Source organism: Heterocephalus glaber, unplaced genomic scaffold, assembly GCF_053883595.1.
Source record: "Heterocephalus glaber isolate CG9 unplaced genomic scaffold, H.glaber_assembly_v1.0 deba00000738, whole genome shotgun sequence".
NCBI classification, from domain to species: domain Eukaryota; kingdom Metazoa; phylum Chordata; class Mammalia; order Rodentia; family Bathyergidae; genus Heterocephalus; species Heterocephalus glaber.
Window position 1 is genome coordinate 13,854,800 of NW_028258161.1, and position 15,639 is coordinate 13,870,438.

At 42.5% G+C, this 15,639-nt stretch overlaps 1 protein-coding gene across 10 annotated transcripts in view; it reads right to left on the reverse strand.

The window, feature by feature from the left end:
• Svil (supervillin) overlaps positions 1-15,639 on the reverse strand; it is a 209,241-nt gene that overhangs the window by 128,456 nt on the left and 65,146 nt on the right. Inside the window, exon 1 of one of the 10 annotated variants that reach the window (XM_021242024.2) lies at positions 8,200-10,693. The exons of 8 other annotated variants lie outside the window; for them this stretch is intronic. The gene's annotated coding sequence lies outside the window, so the exon portion shown is untranslated. Of the gene's footprint in view, positions 1-8,199; positions 10,694-15,639 lie in introns of those variants that run through there. One more of the 10 variants, XM_087207030.1, reaches the window with a different exon arrangement.

Below are 15,639 nucleotides of genomic sequence, written 5' to 3' on the forward strand. Positions count from 1 at the left end.
CTAAATTCTTTCTAAAACTGCCTCAAAATCTCAGGCAAACTATTTAAAATTTTTTTCTAGTACTGAGGATTGAACACGGGGAGCACTGAGCTATATCCTTAGCTCTTCTTATGTTTCATTTTGAGACAGGTTCCCTAGTCTGACCTGATATTTGCAATTCTTCTGCCCCAGCCTCCCAAGGATCATTTTTAAATTTTTGCTAAGTCTCACAAAGTTTTGAGACAAAGTCTGAAAGTAACAAAGAAATCAATTTAATGATTTATCTCTTCCACATGCCGGTTGAATGAGACCAAGGACAACTTTGGCCTCAGCAGTGAATCAACTTTTTATGGACACAGTGGAAAGAACATGGGTTAAAACAAATACAGTATCTGAGTTGCTCCTGCCTATATAAAGAGATTTTAAAAGAGTGTATGCACATGATAAATCTAAATTACAAGTGAATACAGAATTTCAGAAGACACAGTATGCAAATAGAGATACTCCATCTAACAGGAACCTACTTTGAGTTAGGGACTATGGTGGATTTTTCAAGCATTAGTAACGTCTGATTAACAGCTAAAAATTGCACAGCCACCAGGTGTGCAATGTAATGTTTTGATATAAAAGTCAAAGTCATAGAAACTGAGATTAGAAAGGTGGCAAACGGGGATTGGAGTCAGGGAAAAGGAGAGACGTTGGTCAGAGGCCAGGAACTTGGGAGATGAATCAGTTTTGAGGCTCCACAGAGCATGGTGATTAGCATTAAGAACACTGCCTCCCGTCCTTGAAATCTGCCAAGAGGGTGGATCTAAGTATTTTTACCATGCTCAGACAAAAGGCAACTAGGAGAGGCGTGGGGTGCATTTTCAATCCTGCCCTTTCAGTGTGCACTTAAGACGGGTAAGTTCCAAACCCCAAGGGGAGCACTAGGGCCCGTGTGTGCCACGCCCGGGACAGGAGCTCTGGAGACAGGAATTCTCTCCTCACTGCTCTCCCCACACCTGTTCCAGCCCGGGCACACAGTCAGTGCTCAGGAAGTAACTGTTGGTGATGAATGGTCACCAGGTGCTGAGCAAAGACACTTGAAGGACAAAAAAAGCAGTGGCACATGCTGTCCGGAGGTGCACAAGGTGGCTCTCCCATCCCAGGCCAGCCTTCGGGAGCCCCTGAGACCACAGGAGTGAAAAAGTCAAGTCACAAAGATCAGGGTAAACCAGGGTAGGGAAAAGAAAATTTAAATATTTTAATGAACACACTCACAAAAAAAAAATGGGCAGCTTAATCGGAAGAGGTGGAAGAAATTTTCCAAAATAAAGGATGAAGATAAAGAATGGTGATCAAGCCAAGAGAGAATGAAGGAACAGGCTGAACATTTAGACAGAAATAAGCAAGGACAGTGAGGAAATACTGTTAAAAAAGAATAAAGTATTTTCCTCTTCAAGACATTTCTAATTTGTTCCTTCACTCCCAACTTGAACCATTGCTTCTCAGGCACGGGGTTAATACCCTTCTGAGGGAAGCCAAATGCATGTTCAGGCTCTGAAATCTCTGCATTACAGAATCCAATTAGGTAGAAGACCTTTGAAAACCTCCACTCCAACCCTTGTTTGAACGTGGGAGGCCACTGGGCTCAGAGAGTGAGGATGCTCCCGAGCTCACAGCGGTTGTCACTTAGGTCAGTGCTGCCCCTCCTGCTCTAGCCATGGCACTCAGCGCTCCTGAGCTGGGCAAACACCTTCAGTTTCCAAATACACCGCTTCCTCCACAGGGGCTGGGATCACGCTTCCCGGGAGCGTCAGGAAGATGGGGTGGACAGAGCACAAAGCTTATTGGCTATCATTATCTCAGCTTTCTTTCCTCCTCCTTGTTCCCCAGTCCACATCCATCCTGCAGCTTCCTCTTGGAATAGTTAAAAACCATTAGCAGCAGAACTGATAAAGTCCAAATAAATTTCATCCCAGATGGGAAGATCCTATGAGGGGCCGGTGAATTCATGGCAGGAAACTTAATCACGCTTGTCTAAAGCACCCTAAAAATTGTCATCTAATCCAAGGATTTTTAAATATTTAACACATTCAATCAAAAATGTATGAAATCACGAAGCCAAATGACTGTGCTGTGTGGCTAATGTGAACATCTGGTGGAAATTAGGACTATAAGCATAATTTGGAAACGGATCTACTTCTTACCTGCAAATCCAAACCAGCTTTTGTAATCTGACTCAAATCTATAGTCAACAACTGAATTAGGTATCTAAAGCATTATTTGCAAATAAATAATAGACATTAAAATGGCATATGTCTGTGGGTTTCATCATAGCAACTGCTGAGGGAATGGACTATGGCATTTGCAAAAGGAATGGATGTAGCTGAAATTCACGACCATCCTAGCACCTGGCAGGACTAAAATATCAGCTTACATGAAACAAAAAAATTTCTAAGAAAATGTATATACAAAAACAATACTAAAATTTTCAACGGTTATTTTAGTTTCCATAAACTACCTCTTGATTCAGTATCTTTTAAGCTACTGAAAATCAACTGCTTTCCTAATTGGGTCTTAGCTGAAGTGCTTTGTTTTTGTTGAACATACAATATGCATGTGAGTGCAATATGTGTGTATTTTAAGATTTTGGTTCCATGGGACAAAATTAGCTACAGTGTTTCCCAATGGATAAAAAAGTAGTATTTACCTAAAAAAAAAAACAAACCTTAAAATATTGAAAATATCTGAAATCTTAAAACCCTGAGGATATCCACATAGATATTCTGTTCAATGACTATCCATAGTTAAATCTAAGTTCTTTGCCAGCCTCACACATTCAGATCATAATTGAAAATCCAGAAGGAAACAAGAGGCATTTGATTAACCAAACACAGGTCACAAATCATAAGTGCATTACTTATAAAAGACCTCTGGATCTTCATCCAGAACCTAATTGGTCTTCATTTTGTTCCCTTACAGCACTAGGGATTAAACCTTCACACTGAGCTGCATCCCAGGGTCTTTTTCAAGTGCTATTTTATCTTTAATTTTTTAAATTTTCAGGCAGTTCACTAAATTGCCCAGGCTGGGCTTGAACTTGTGATCTTCTGTCTCAGCCTCCCAGGGCCCTGGGATTACAGGTGTGTGCCACCATGCCCAGCCCTAATTGTTCTTTATTTTTTATTTTTTGGTACTAGGGATCGAACTTGAGTCCTTGCGCTTGCAGGGCAGGCGGCGACACCATTGAGCTAAATCCCAGGCCCAATTGTCCTTTTTTTAATCGCATAATTCTATCAACACTGGATATATAGGATATAAACCTTTATGCAGCTATTTAGAAGTTAACTTTTAATTACAAAGAGAAAATAAGCTATAAAACCCAATTTTACCTAAAATGAACAGGTCAGGTAATCACCTTATAAAGGGAAGAAGACTTTTTATCTAAAGTGAGCAAGGGACAGTTGAGCAAGCAAAGAGACAGAAAATGATTTTAGAAAGGAGGCCATGAAACTAGGCTAGTGGATACTACAGATTGAAAGGGCAGAAAAAGGGTGGCTGGGTCGGACCTGCAACAGTGTTTGCACGCACGGAAATCCTACACTGAATCCCGCTAATCCCATGTACGCTCAATGAGTGTTTAAATAAAATAAAATGAAGGCACAAAACAGACCGAAAACAGATTAAAATGAAGCCCACTGAAGAACTCGGGCACACAGCTCCTGGGCAGAGTGCCGAGGCCAGGACGCCCTCTACCCCCAGGCCGCAGAGGGTCCTGCGGAGGAGCGGGGGCTGCGAGAGGAAGTGCAGAAAGCTCAGCACATCCGGGACAGCGGAAGGTCTGGGAGGAGGGACAGCGCCTGTGGGTGCTGGGGTTAACTGGGCGGGAGGGGAGAAGTGGGGCTGGAGGTCAGGGGAGCTTTGTTTAGGATGGAGGAGACTTGAGCATGTTTTCAACACGGGGAGAAGGAGCCAGGAGCAAGCTGAAGCTGAGATCAGAGAAGCCGGGATGAACCTGTAGGCAGAGTGGAAAGGGCCAGGCGCACACAGTCCATAGAGAAACAGGTGGGCCCGGGAGCCCACCTCCTCCCCCGGCAGCCCGGCCGCTTGCTTCCATGCTCATGGTTCTGCCAGAAGGGGCTGACGGCAGTGCTGCTCAGAGATGGTCATCAGACCCGGAGTCGGAAGCATCTGAATCTTGCGCTGCTGCTGTCGAAGTTTGCGGTGCGGAGATGGAAACCACCCACGGGCAGGCTCTCTCCCACCGGGCTCTCCCCCAGCCCCAGCACCTGGATTTGCTTAGGGAATCTCAGCCCTGCACCAGACCGGCGAGTTGGAAGCCGCGCAGTCAAGGTGGCAGGTGATACAGTTTGTGTGTCCCCCCCAGGTTTCATGTGCTGGAAACTCAATCCGCAGTCACGTGTTATCGGTGGCATTTAGAGGGCGTCTTGGGGAGGGATTCGGTCATGAGGGCTCCACCCTCCTCAATGGGTCAACCTATTTAGGGTGAACAGATTAGGGGGCTCTCAAGGGAGTGGTTTGTGGTGAGCATGCTGCCTCCAGCACACTGGTCGGTCTTTCCAGGTGAGTACCTGTGTCACCTTGGGGACTCACCCAGCTCTCAACAGCAAGGAGGCCCTCACCTGGTGCAGCCCCTCAGTGCTGGGCTTCCCAGCCTGCAGAACTGTAAGAGATCAGTTATAAATTATCTGGTCTCAGAAAATGGACTAAGACAGCTGGCGATTGCTTTTACAACTTGAGTTGCAACGGTTATGAAAATGGACAGTAAAGTCAGAGATCTGGGTTCAAATCCAACTCTCCCTGATTCCATGGTACATGCCCTGGTGTAAGCTTCTCTGAGCTTCAATTTTGTTCCCTCAGCACTCAGGCATAGTGATACTAACATTTCTCAGGACCTTTATGGAAATTACATGATGTAACGCAGAGATAAGGGCCCCAAAAGCCAAGCATCAAGGTGATGCCTGCAATCCCAGCTACTTGAGTGGCTGAGGCAAGGGGATCAGGTCACAGTTTGAGTGCAGCCTGGGCAAACTTAATGGCATGGCATGGAGTCCCGCATGCGGTCATGACGTTGAGCACATAATTACTGTGTGCCACCTCCAGCCTGAGAGATGTGAGTGCTTCATGGTGTCCAGGGTGCCCCTCCACAGTGAAGTCACCCAGGACAAAGGAGCTTGCTTTATTCCACAGCATTCAACCCAGAGCTTTGTGCAGGTGAAGTGCAAGAAATATGTGCTGAAATGAACAAATCCTGGGCTGACAAGGGTAAATAAAGGAGCTCAAAGCAAATATCCAAACTATGTCTCTTACTGTCTTTACACAAAAACCTGTTTGTTAGACACAGGTTATGAACTTGTGGGGAATTAATAGATCAGCTTTCAAAAGAGAATAAGCAAGCAATGTGACAAAGTATGTGCCTCTTTCAAACCCTCCCTCAATGGAGAGGCTCCCCGAGGGACAGAGGCCTTTCTGAACCACATCAAGGTACTGCTGTCCCAAGGTCAGCCATGCAAGCTCTCCTGAGAGGTGTTACCAGAGATGAAACCGGGCACTCGAGACTCCCCGGGTCATGCACCCAGGCAAGTCTCTTCAGCTCAGGGAAAGCTCCAGTGATGAAGGGGCTGACTTCACCGAACACACCTCAATTTCCTGTGCTGGCAAAAACCTGCGTGCAGAAAGCCCGACAGACTTGTTTCAGTATGCCAAGTCTTTCTGCTTGTGTTATTAGGTATGAGAAAAAGAACATAGAGCACAGAATACAGCCACTTGCCTCTCCAGTGAACCCTGCACAATATGGGAAAGTATGTGAGGGAAAACAGCCAAAGTTCGGTCTAAAGAACCCAGACATCATTATATTACAATCTGATTCAGTTCAATTAACTCAGATTTGTGGAGTTCCCATTGGGTAGGATGGCAAGAGGGCTGAGATCCAGATGCCTCACTGGGCACACCCTACAAAGCAAGGGACAATCCACATGCTATGCCAAGGGTCCCCAGTTCAGGCTGGGGTCAAGGCCCAGGGGCCAGAGGCAGATGAAACTTCCGGGAGAACCTCAAGAGCTAGCACTTCCCTGGCAGGGAAGGGAGGGCAGAGGACTTCAGGGAGGGCTGCCAGCAAAGCACAGTGTCGTGACAGACCCTGCAGATGAAGCTAAGCAGTTGGGGTTTTGGCATGGAAGCAGTGGGGACTTAGGAGACAAGTATTTGAGGAGCGACATGACCACATCTTTGTTTAGGAAGACCGTTCTAAAGACAGACTGCACACAGGAGAATCTGGGCACAACATTAAGGGCAAAGCAATAACTCAAGTGAGAGATGCCAAAGCTTGGCAAGAGGTGGTGCGGCTGGGGCATCGTGTCAGAGACAGACACAGCGGCCTGGAGACCTGCAGAGAGGAGTCAAGGGTGTCAAGGCTCTTGATTCAATTGCAAACAAGCAAGCTGGAACTGCCAGAAAGCTCCAGAGCGCAGGATACTCCTGGTCACAGAGAGACACTCAAGAGATCATGATATAACATAGAAAATATAAAGCTGCAATGAATGTCCTAAGGGTTCTGGGAGGCGAGATGACTTCTTATCAACACCTCCCCCAAGCCTGCATGTGACCCACAGCCCTTGCAGGCTGTAGCTCACTGGGCATCCTGGTGAAATTTTCCAAAGGCCTTGCCCCTTGCAAACAAGTTCTCATTGCAGACTATTAAAGTCCCCAGAAGTGGCTAAAGATGTTCATTTTGGACTGAGATTCAAAGTCTTCCAGACGTCTGGCTAGCAAGAAACAGTCTCAAAAAGTACAAGCAAAGATAAGGAAGTGTTGGATGAAAGAAGGATGTCCCCCGTGAGTTGGGTACTTTAACTAAAATTTACTTTGAAGATAATGCTCTCAGTAACAGCTTAATAATCTCAAAAAAGTTTTCCCTGAGGGTTGGCTAACCAGCACTGTCTTGCTCTCCGCTCACCTGCATCTCCTCCATGCATCTTCAGCAGTGACAAGGAGGATTAATTCCCTGCAGGACATTCAACCTCATGGCTCCTCCAGAGCCCACCTGGCTCAGGGATGAGCAGCCCCAGTGTGCCTAGCATTCCCTTCTCTATGGAGGTCAAGAGTATAATGTATACCCTTCAATTTTCTTCAGTGTGGGTAACGTCAGCATTTTGGCCAGAGTAATCCTGTACATATTTACATATAGCATGCAAATTGCATCCTTCCAAAGTCCAGCAGCAGATACTGGGGAATCTACACCCCACCCCTAGCATTTCCTCATGCCCCCTAGGGTTTCAGTACAACTTCCACTGCAGAGCTGCAGTATTCACCGATGATGTCCTTCTCTATAAATATGCTGTTTTTCTGTGTGATAAAAATAATTACTACCCATACTTGTTCATCTGATATGGTATGAACAAAAAGAATTATGTCAAATAAACCTTAAATGTCCTAGAGCTCAATGCTATTTTTCAACACCAAATTGCCAAGCTAAATTACGAAGAGATCACAGCTATCCCTAGGGATTAAGAAGGCTGACACTGAACTTTTTTCTTGGAGAATTTTAAGACAAATTACAATTCAAAACCTAGAACCTAGATTTTTCTTTAAAATTCAAGAACAAAGAAGTTCTATAAATCAAGCCTAAGGAATCAGAGCAGCAAGGCAAAGAATCATCAAAATACAGGTACACAAAAAAGATCACGAGTGATTTTCATTTCCACATAAAGGAAGGAGGGCGGGGTGGAGCTCAGCAGTAGAGGACATGCCTAACACACCTCCAGCTCTGGTCCATACCCAGCACCACAAACAAACAAGCAATCAATAATTGGTAATAAATAATGAAAGGAATTACCTAAGCTTACCCTTTGGACTCCACCCCCATACTTGTGAAATGATTAAAATGCATTGTATTGTGAATATACTTCAATCCCAAGAATTCAAGTGATAAAATTTAGAATGTACTTACTAAGTTATTCTAATCAAACTGTTAGCAACAGACCTCTGTGTATGGTAAAGTAAGTCCTTTTGTTTTTAAGGAAAAAAAAAATCCAATCTTTCTTTACCTCCAAAATATGCCCAAGGGTGTCTCTAGAAGTAATGGCAGTGACTAGCAAATACAGTACCGGCAGGAACATTCCAGTGCTTGAAGTAAACAGATTCCTAGGAAGCATGCTCAGGCAGGTGGCACTTAAAAAAATTGCATTTAGATTTATAGGAATAGTTTTCACTTACTTCAAATTTCTGTATAATCCTTGTTCCTCTAAGTGAAAGGGGGAAGGGAAACCACACGACAATTCCTTATTTTTCTAATTAAAAAATAAAACAGACTATATCCTCTAATCCAGCTTTGGAAGTCCTTGAGTATTTTAGTAGAGTCTCTTCTCAATGAATACTACTTTCAAATTTTAAACAAAAAGTAAAATATCCAAAGTTAGCCCAAGTAATGCTGCACAAAATCCAACATCACAATGCAAGCAGGAGCAACTGCATCTACTGAAAGGGATGATTCAGAATTGGATAAATATAGAATGGTGCTTTCCAAGAGGCCAGATTTGGGAAACAGGTAAAGGCTACATCCCAAAAGTTCCTCTGAATAAAGAATGCCAAGAGAATAATAAAAAGAGTCTTCTTGTTGAAGCCGTGAGTCCTCCGGAGTCCTCGAGGCTGGGGTTCCTCAGTCTGGGGCTGGGAGGGCCGTCCATTCCTGGGTAAATCCACTGAAACCTGAGGAGCTTCAGCCCAGGCCGGGTCAGAGGCAAATGTGGCAACTCCAGATATGACCAGCCTTTTATGGCCTGAACTCCAGAGCTGTGATACCAGCTAATCTACCAGAAATAGCTCCTGGAGCTCACGGGAGCCCGTCAGCTGTTGCAATAGGTCTGGCCTGCAGCCACTTTGAATGCAGTCAATTGTGCACATTGTCTTTCAGTTGGCTTTATAGGAATTAAACATACAACAGCAGACTCCTGAGCAGGCTACAGCAACACAGAAGTGGACAGGCAAATGGATCTCTAACTCTACTGCGTAGATTAAAAGACAGAACCCACTATCACTGATAAAGCTGAGGTTCTGAACACCCCAGGGAAACATCAGCTGTATGTATACAGCACATATATGAAGCAGCGTGCTGTAATGGCACATCTCTCTTTACAGGTTTACAAATGTGTAGATGCCTATGGATTTCTTAACTACTTCCAATAACTATAGGACAATTAATCATCAGAAGAAACAATTGTGCTGGAAGTGCTCTGAAACAGCACAAGTATCTTATCTCAAAACCAAACTGAACTGAAGATCTCTCAACGGGCAAGGATAAATCAAGACAGGGAAGGTCTATCTTCCTATGGCTTTCAGGTCATTCATTTCACTTCAAAACCAAACGAGCCCTAACTAAGTTGTATTTCTTAAAAGGCCCTTTACATTTTTTAAACATTAAAACTAAATATTACAAAAACATTCCATTTACAAAAGTACTTACAATGGTAGGTGGCCCTGTTGTTATCAAGAATGACCCTGAGCCTGAACTTCAAGCTCACTAAGGCCTGTGCTGGAGCACACACTGCTGTGCTGTGGGCCTCTGGGTGCTGGGCCTCCACGTGTTGCTGCTCCTGGACCACCAGCTGCAGCAGGCAGCAGGGGAGGCCTCCTAAAGCAGGCTCAGATTCCCGTCACTGACTACCTCTCCAGGACAAACCTGCCCCTAAGCCAGCACCCTGGGGCCGGGTGCAAGAGTGGCAATACTGAGTTGTGTATTTCCAAGTAGCTTGGGAGAGAGGATTCTGAATGTTCTGACCACAAAGAAAGGATAGGTGTTTGAGATGATGGAGCAGGAGTATCCTGATTTGCTTGCTCTACAATATATACATGGATGGAAACATCACACCGCCCCCATAAATATGTGCCATTATCATGGTATAATGAAAAGATGACAGATACTGAGCGGGCATGATAATTAGACACTGGCTTTATGTCTATTTTGTGCAAGGGTTAAAAACAATTCATCCAAGTCAAATTTTTTACCCAGTTCAACAGGACAAACAAACAAAACTCCTCAGCCTGACAGCTACCCCCAAATCTCAGCCCTGGTCCTCATCCTATTTTCCCGTTTCTCAACTTGGCTTTCCCTCATTAAAATTTCTCTCTCATGAATGTTTTTATGTGATTTTTTTAAAACTCTTTCTCCAGTAAAGCAGGGTAAAAGTAAATAAAAATGAATGTCAAACTGTTGACTATCTGGGAAAAGGCAGGAGGAAGAAAATGAATCACGGTTACCACGATAATGCAGTTTTTCTAAAAAAAAAAAAAAAAGATTCACTGCCACAAAATAAACACATCTGATGACTTTTGTGTGCCTCTTAGACTATCATGTGCTGCTCCCCTGTGACAACCCAAGTTTCCCAGGCTGACGTGGACTGGAGATGAACAGGATCACTCTTCTTAGTCCCTTCTTTTGCTTACCTTTTGGGCTTTGAATTTCTGAATCCCATTTAATTCCACCTGTGCAAAACACTGAAACACCTAGCGACATTTTTTTGCTACCCACCCAACTCAAATAACTTCGGCCATACTCACAAAATGACATGATATAAAAACCATACATCGTGAACTAAAATTAGAAATCAGAACTAGACTTGTACTAGACTTAGACATTTCCAAGATAGTTGATAAGTAACTATTTCACATTTGCTATCATTTAATACTACTAGCATTTAATACTAGTATTACAGCATATTGTACTATTCTTTTTAGTAACTGTTCATTACACAACTTTATTATGCATTCTAATCTGCATGCACTAATTTAGGAACTGTTTATTATATGTTTTCTAGGAGAGATTGCATTCATTTTTCTGTCACCTATTGTATACTATTAATGAAATCAAAATTTAAAAGCAATACAATTTAGAATCATTCTGAAGAAAATATGGGGATATAAATTCAGCTAACCACATGCAGGATCTATATGCTGATATTACAAAATGCTGACTTAAAAACTCTAAAATGGTTCCAATAAATAAACATTCACACATACTATGTTCATGAATTAGAAGAGCCAACATAGTAAAGATATCAATTCTCCCCAAATTGATTAATGTTTAATGTAAATCCTACCAAAACTTTGTAAGGATTTTTGGCAGATAAAGACAAGCTTATGATAAAATTAATATGTAAAGACATAGACCCTAGAATAGCTAAAACAACCTTGAGAAAGAATAGAGAGGAATCAATCCATCCCATGTTAAGGCCTATTCTATAGCTAGAGTAATAGTTAGTGTTGATGAAGGGCTGAACACATAACATAGAGCAATGGTGTAGAATTAAAAAACCAGAGCTAGGCCCCTCACAAACATGCTCCACTGATTTTTGTACCTTTCAATCAATATTGGTAGAGCAATTGGACATTTACAGGCCAATGCAAAAAATCCTCAATCTAGTCTTCCCTGTGGTACGTCCACACCCATACCATGAAACATGACTCGAATAATACTCAGCACTATAAAACAGCAAACTACTGATATATGTAATGACCTGGATAATTATCCATTGGAAAATAGGCTACTTAACTATAACTATGCTTTATCTATTATCAGTGTCATCTTAAGTATTTCAAATTGGAAATATTTGCTTTACCCTACCTGAATGAAAGTCATCGATCCAAAGTACAATATTTGATACAGGGTAAGACATGACAAGTATAGATTTCCAGTTAAATTTGTTTTCATAGCAGGTGCTGAAATTAGAATGCCTAATGTCCTACAGCAGTCTTTGTGTTAAAGGTCTGGTCCCCATGGCAGCTCTATTTGAAGTCTCCTAACCATTAGGAGGTGGGACCTTAAGGGAGGTCTTTAGATCACTGGGGGCATGTCCTTGAAGGAGATTGTGGAACGTTGGCCTGTTTATTTCTCCTTCTTTTTTTTTGCTCTCTTGTCATGATATGAGTGGATTTCTCTCCACACACTCCTGCTATGATGTGTCATCCTTGTGACAAAGGATGGGGCCACTTGAACTTGGACTGGACCTTCCAGAACCATGAGTCTTTTCTCTTTATGAGTCAACTGCTTCAAATATTTCATTATAGAAATGGGAAGGTGACAAATATAAGTTATATAGATCTTCCAAAGGGCACCTGTAATACTGACAGCCTATCCAATAACAGAAGAGGGTGCCCCACACTTTCCAGAAGTTCAGTCCATGCCCAAGATGATTAACTTTCCAAATATGATTTATATTTCAGAAATAGCCAAAAACTCCTTGACAAGGAAGAAGACTGGGTATGTTAAATTTTAACACTACTATAAATATAAAAGAAAACAAGTGTTTGAACTGTAGAATTCTATAGTCTTAGAGGTCTTTCTCTTAAAAAAAAGACAACGTAAGTCCAGCCTTCCTTGTTGCAGGATGGGCAGGTTGAGAATATCTCGGTACCTTTTATTCTCTCAGATTTCCTAGCATAAAACCAAGATGCAAACACAGAACCACACTCACTTTCGTGAGCCTTTCATGCTAGGACAGATGAGCATGGCAATGCCAGGCAACTCACAGGGAGACTAGGACTCTGCCAGGCTTTGCAGAGGGCAGCACAAGCTCAGGGATGTGCTCAGATTCTCCCATCTCCTATACCCCCAATTCCTGCAGCCCCATCTCTACATCCAAGCTCAGTCTGCCTTATCTCTCTTGTTTTCATCACCACCAATGGCTCACAAGCCCTGTCACCTTCCCCTAAGTCCTTGTTTGCTTCTCCAAGGAACCACTCTCCTCACACAGGACTCGACACTCAGCCTACTTCCAGGAACATCCTCTTGGCAAACATTTCTTTGACACTACTCTCTTCAGGCCTCTCCAGGTCTTGCTGACCACAACTTCAGCTGTCTTGCCACCCCTTCTATCTCCTTCCTCTCTCAAATGTCTGCAGGACTCTGACCTTGGGAATCTTCTTGTCTATTTCTCCTGGATCAAATTGTACCACACCCAAAGCAGAGTTCATGTTATTGGTGATTCCCTGGAGTTCAAGATACCAGGAAACCTCACAGGAATGTGAAGCTCAGGACAAATGATGACTCTCATGAGCTCTGACTGTGGAAATGGATCCTGTTTTCCTGACTGGCCACAACTTCACCCAAGCAACTTGGATGCCCGACCAGAGCCAGGGACCCTCCTCACTGGAGCTTGTGCCTTGGGTTGAAGCTGTGATGGGCCTCACAGCCTGAGTGCCAGCCTTCCTCTAGGCTTCCACTCCCTGTCCATACCCTTGGGCCTTGAGTCAGTATTACCACAGGAGCTCCCAGAACTGCTTCCCTTCCCTACTGCCACCTCCCCAGGCCATCCTCCCTACTGCTTCTAGACTGGCTTTTCACAGCCCAGCCTGGGCCTCATCCATCTACAGAGGTTCTCAGTGTGGTCCTGGCAGGAGCTACAACTCAGGCAGGCAGCACCTGCTCCCCACTGATGGAGGCTCACTTGACAAACTTTCTTTCTTTCTTTTTTTTTTCATTCAGCCCTGGACAGCCAATGTTTTTATTAAAATCTTCAATATTAAAAAGAAAATGAGAGAGAAGCTGAGCCAGTCCCAGCACCCCGAAGGAAGCTCCCCTGCCACCATCCCAAGCTCCTAGGACAGAGAAGGTGAGCTGCACAGGCACCAAAAGCACCTCCCCCCGCACCGTGGAAATGAGAAGACACATAAACAAGCTTCAAAAACAGACTTCTGGATCACCTACAGCAATCCCAAAGGGAAACGAGATGGAACAATCTGATACTCAACCACCTGGATTCTCCGAACTGGCAACAAAAGAGGATCTGGGAAAAATGAAATCAGAAATAATTACTCAGATAACAGCAAAGATTTTGCTCATGGTGCAAGACATGATTAATAAATCTAGAGAGGACACAGATAAAAAAATAGAGGATCTGAGGAACATGATGGAATCCCAACATAGGAAACAAATGGAATCCATAAAACAGATAGATACAAACAGATTTCCAGGTGATTAAAAACTCCATCGAAAGTCTGTGCAGCAGAATGAACCAATATGAGGTTAGAATTTCAGATATAGTAGAAAAGATTGCAATTAGTGACCAGGAAAAGAAAAATTGCTTTAAAATTGTAAAGGAACACAAGAAATCAATCCAGTAGCTGCTAGGCAATGCAAAGAAGAATAACATAAGACTGATTGGAGTCAATGAAGAAAGAGGAAAGAGTGCAGATGACATAAAAAAAAACTCTTCACAGAAGTGATGGCAGAAAACTTCCCAAGGAGGGGAAAAGAACTTGACATACAGATAAGTGAGGCATATAGGACTCCAGCTAGCCTTCATCAAAAAAAATCTACACATAGGCATATAATAGTTAGGATTCCAGAAATCCAACAGAAGAACAAAATTCTATAAGCAGTGAGAGAAAAGAAACAAATCACATAAAAAGGAAAGCCCATCAGAATCACAGCAGACTTCTCAACGCAAACCCTCAAAGAAGAGCTTGGAGTGATGTATTTCAAGCCCTAAAGGAAAACAGCCTCCAACCCAGATTGATGTACCCTGCAAAACTATCTTTCAAAATCGATGGAGAAATAAGATACTTTCGTGATAAAGAGCACCTCAGGAACTTCATAAATATCAACCCGGCACTCCAAACAATTTTAGACAACACCCTAGGAAAAGACAATGAGGATCACAACCCCAGGAAGCCCAGTGGAATGAATCCATTGGGTGTGACAAATTAAACTCAAAGGGGGAGAATCCAGCAAAAAGAAAAAGTCATGACAAGACTTTTAAAACTTTTAACTTCATCTCTCTAATGAGTGTATAATTCAATCTTGTTATTGTACTGATTAGTATTTTTCTGATTCTAGAGTTGCACACCTTTCCTTGTGCTGTACTGGCTATTTATCATCTTCTTATGTCTACTTTTTCATTGGGTTGTCTATTAATGAGCTCTAAGAATTCTTTATATATTCTGGTCCTAGGTTATATGCATTGTAAATATGGTCTGTTTAAGGACTACTTTTCATTTTAATGATGTCATTTAAAGTTCTAAATTTTGATGGAATCTCATTGATCAATTTTTTTCTTTTATACATCATGTCTTTTGTATCCTAGGTAGTTCTTGCCTACCCTGAATTCATAAACATTTTCCCTTATAATTTCTTCTTAAAGTTTTATACTTTTAGGCTTTCATATTTCGGTTCATAGATCCCTTCAAGTTATTTTCATGTATGGAAATAAAGGGTTGAGGTTAATTTTTTATATACGGATACCAGGTGTTCTAGTGCCGTTTGCTGAAAACACTATCTCTTCCTCGGCTCTTGAATTGAGTTTATATTCTATAAAATGCTAATGTTGAATAATCTTTCAAAACTCAGTGGACCATATATGTGTGGTTCTATTTCTAGATTCTCTGTTTTATTCCAATGATCTATATGTCTTTCCTTACACCAACACTGCCTTGATTACTGTAGCTTTAGAAGAAGTCTTAAAATTAGGTACTAAACGTCTTCCAACACTGTTTTTGTTTTTTTGTGTTTTTTTTAAACTGTTCTAGGTCCTTTGTACTCCTACATAACTTTTAAATTTCAATATCCAATTCTTCATTTATAGCAAGTATACACAGACCTGAATTTTTATATATACCTTGTGTTTTCTAATCCTGCTAAATTCAAATACAAGTTCTAGGGGC